Source organism: Olea europaea, unplaced genomic scaffold (genome assembly GCF_002742605.1).
Source record: "Olea europaea var. sylvestris unplaced genomic scaffold, O_europaea_v1 scaffold293, whole genome shotgun sequence".
NCBI lineage: Eukaryota > Viridiplantae > Streptophyta > Magnoliopsida > Lamiales > Oleaceae > Olea > Olea europaea.
Window position 1 is genome coordinate 110571 of NW_019247890.1, and position 4841 is coordinate 115411.

Genomic DNA, 4841 nt, shown 5'->3' on the forward strand with positions numbered 1-4841 from the left:
AACCCTAAAATTCTTTTTTTTTTTTTTTTCATTTAATACTTCAAATACCCACAATTTCCATAAATAGTTGACTTAACATTTTTGCTTTTATAAATCATAAGATGTTTTCGATAATATTGTCAACAATTTGTTTATACCATATAATTTAATTAGTTACGCGTCATTTCCACAAGGACCGTGCTGTGTGCACAGCTCGGCATGCAGTCCCATCACAGTGGGGGGCCGCGGCAATAAAAAAAAAAAAAAGCGGGGCCCCCCCCCCCCCCCCCCCGGGGGGGGGGGGGGGGGGAGGGTTACAGTCCAGCCCCAACCCAAAAGCAAATGAACTTGTAAAAAAATGAAAAATTTTGCCAAATTATTGCTGAAATAAAGAAGAATAAAAATTTAGTCAAGCCCAAAATTTTATCTTAGCCCAATTAACTTCATTCCCAATCCAAACCCAATGTTCAATTATTCAAATTTAAATAGTTCATTTACAATCAAATTAGTTTATTAAATTAGAATTTTTTTTATTGATTAGAGTAAAAATAAATAACTTATTGTAACGTCACATGTTTGACTAAGGTTAAAAGTAATTAATTTTTTCTAATGTATTTTTCATATATTGCTTATTTATTCTTGTGAGTTAAAAATTTATTTATTTCGACTACGAAATGGATGTTATTATCAAAATAGGTAATATGCTCTATATTTATTTTTATCAGTTAAAAACATATTTGTTAGAACTTTGTCATAAATATTTAAAAATATATCTTAACCAATTTTGTTATTAGCATCTAGAGTTTAACCTTTTACACTAAATCTCGAGTGGAGCAAAGAGTATCTATTAAAAAAATTCATTTTCAGCTCACCTTAACATATCTTCCTAACTCCGTCCCTGCGTACTCCTTTAAGTTTTAACCATATGAATAACTAAATTTAATTAAACAACATTTTTATTAGTTAAATAGTTAAGTTTTAAAATAAGTAACTTATATATATTATCAAAATAAGTTATTTTTATATTAAGAAATAATATAGTAATAACTTATCTAAACCTTAATTGAAACAAGCAACAATACACAAGTTAAAAATGGAATTTTTAAAGTAGTTAAAACATATAGTGAAATATTCACGAAAACTAATATTCATCGTGAAGAGTGTCACAGAAAATTTTAATTATATATATAATCTTCAAATATCAATAAGAAAATATTATATTTGTACTTTTTGAATGCCACATAAAGTTTTGGAAATTAAAAATTAATGATAGATAGTATATTAGAATAATGAGTTTAACACGTGCATAGTAATAATTTCCAAGGAGGCACGAGGACTCCGCTAATTTCTCCAATACAATCCCACTTCCCACAGCTTTTCTTAGTTCATCCTCAGTCAAATCAATCTTATATTGTAAACCTTAATTTTCTGCACTGGCATATATGTTAGTGCAACTAGCTACGTTATGTAGGTGAAGCGCAAAATAATTGGAAAGTACGATCAAAATCTGTTGATTTTCAACAAAAAAAATAAAAAATAAAAATAATAATAATAATAATAAAAAATAAAAAAATGACAAGAACTTGAAAATCAAGAATCTTTGATTCATAGAAAATTTTAAGAATTTATTTTTTGGTCAACACGTAAGTAGAGATGTTTTTGCCTTGTGCTCGCTACGACCCCGAGCTCGTTACTCGAGGACCAAACTTGGCTCACGCGCTTGTCTTTTTTTATTTATTTAAGATAAAACCCTCCTCCTTTATCTATGTTTGGGATCGGCTACTAAAATTTCGAGTAGACGAAATTAAAAATTATACACAAACAACTTTTTACATGTACTTTTAAAAAAAATAAATTAAAAATAGTATTATAAAATAACAAGTTTTATTAATACGGTTAAATTAAATATCATTTACCCGACTACATGTAATTTCAGTATATTTATCTTACAATCAGAAATGAGCGTCTTGTCAATCCTTCACGTACATTAATGTTTCCAAAATATTTTCTTTCAGTCGACTTCTGACCTCGGACAGAACCTTCTTACTTGCATTAAAAGCAGGCTCCGAAGTTACAGCGCTAACAGGAGATGTTAATAGGTCTTTTGTAATCATAGAAATCACAGGCCATCGTCATTTGTACTTTCGCTAGACTCAATTACTTCTTCTGATTTTTTTTTTCAATTGATTTATTAGTATGCATATTATGATTAAAGTATTCAAGTAATTCAATAGGCAATGCATTTGGACTTGCGTCCGATGTCTGATTACACGCGGTAGAGACAGACTACTACTAGAAGAACCTATTGCATCTTATCTATACGTATTAATGCCTTTAAATAAATTTAATATTTCAGAGTCGTCTTCTTTGATTTCAGCAGGAGGAGTAGATGTAGAGGGTTTTCGACTAATATTTGCTCTCATTCATGCTGCATATAATTTATATATTTTACATAAAGTTTGTTCTAAATTTCTATAAGTGATGACTGTATTAAAAGTTAAATCTTTTGAAATCTAAGGAAATGTATATTTCATACTTTATACATTATATCGGGGTCCATGATGCATGTTAAAGGAAATAACATAGGCAATCTTCTCAATATTTTCTAAACTTTATTTCCATAAAATACATAATTCACTAAAATCGGGATTATTTTTACATTTATGAAAAGCCCTTATAATTATATAAAGACGTTCAATCACTATGCAACTAGTGTGATAGTACACTCCAAATAAAATGTTCGCAAAGTCATAAAAACTTGTCAAAATTTTTTTAATTTTAAACGTTAAAAGTCAATTAGATTCATTCAAAATAATGTCATCATCATTTTTAATATGTCTATTATTATAAAATTTAGTTATTGAATATTCAAATTCTTTGCATGACTTTAGTAATAAGTAAGTGGAGTTCTATCTATATCATACGTAACTAACAACTGTTTTCATATTCATCACCCTCAAATTTGGCACAAAATTCCTGAAAGACCTGTTTTCTATTAAATAAAATCGTGATATATATTNGTATAGAAATAAAGAGTATTTCTACTTATCCTAATGTACCTCAATTGAAGATATTCTTTTATGTAGGATACAAAATGTTGGTTATCCGCTATTGCTAGAGGCAACTCAGCAATGACAACGAACTTTAGCATTTTCGTTTCAGTTTTCTCCTCCGAATTTATCCACGTGTAAAGTGTTGTAGAAGTAGAATGGGCGGTTAGACTTCCAAATTATAATTGCATTTGAAAGGCACCAAGAAGCCCATGTGTTGGCCCCACATGCTTAATAGTAGCGGTTGAGGTGGGTGGTACCAATGTCCCTTTACTATGCCAATTGTTGTAGACAATATTTATATATTGTTTAAACTCTATGACTCCATTGACCACATGAACCGTTGAAATCAATTTAGAGTGATTCCAACATTTTATCTTTCCCCCCCTTCTCTTTTCTCTTTCCTCCTGCATTGGAAATATCTTATTCCTTCAGTTTCACTTTGAGAACATCAATCAATTGGATTACTACTTCCATGAGCATTTAAATGTGGAATATTTTCGAGAATGAGTACTTCGTTGAGATTGTTCGTAGAGATCGACGATTCGCCTATGATACTGATTAAGCCCTTAACAAATGAGTATGTATCCACTTGTTAATTGTGATGAAATGTATAAAATATACATTGTAATTTGTATAGTATAGACTGTATATTAATTACTAAGTAACTAAGTAAATAAATAGAGAGTATGGAAAGAAATCTAGAATTCAAACAAAGTTTATATATAAGCTATTAAGCCCTATTTGAGACCCATTAAAATTTTAATATATTTTTCTTTCTCTTCTTTTTAAATACACATTCTTCAAAAGTCTAATATTACATGTAAATAAAAAAAATTTCATTTTTCTTTAACCACACATTCTTCCAAAAAATACTATTCCATAATACATTTTACCAAAATTTATTAGGGGGTGTCAAACAAGGGATAAGATTGTACCTGTAAATTTGTAGTGTGATAACTGATATTGAATGATTAAATAATTGAAGTTGAAGTTAAAAATGAATGTAGTAGATTGTAGAATGTGGAGGAGAGTGAGAATTGTCGTTGGTGTGTTAAAAAAATCTGGAAATGAATTAAAATATTTATAGAGTGCAAAAAGGAAGGAATAAATAAATAAAGTGGCCAAAAGGCCACTTTTATAAGTTCAGTGACCATTTGCGAACCGTTGCTGAACTTATATATAGTGACCAAAATGGTCATTCTTTTTGAAAAAAAGTGACCTTTTGGTCACTATAGTGGCTCACTAGCCGCTCACTCGTAGGTGAGTCGGTCCGCTCGATTCATGCTTAGACTTGTCTAAGTACGAGCTCGAACCATCCACGAGACTTTTTTTACTAGTCGACGAGTCGCTCGGTTCGTTTGATATCTCTAAATGTAAGTAAAATATATTTTATATGTTTATTTTTGGCTCACTAAAATTAAAATACTTTTTAAATGTCCAAATATGTACAAAAAAAATCGTGTACAATTGGTTTTCGTTCAAAAATGTAAACTAGTTAGTCAGGATTGACTGGGTGCTACAGGTGACCAAATTTTTTGCCTGGAATTTTTAGGGTTCCCAAATCCTAAATTAGGTGCAATCTTTACCTATCTTATAGCAACATATATTGAAACATATATTCACAATTTTGGACATGTTTGATAAGTCAAATAATTAAAAGAAGGAAAATTGTTTTATTAAATCCAAACCTTTCATTAATTTAATTATTGACCATATCGTACGTACGAACTACGTATATACATCCATACACATTCATTGATAGTTGCATGAAGTTAAACGTAATAGCAATAAAATTAGCATAAATAAATA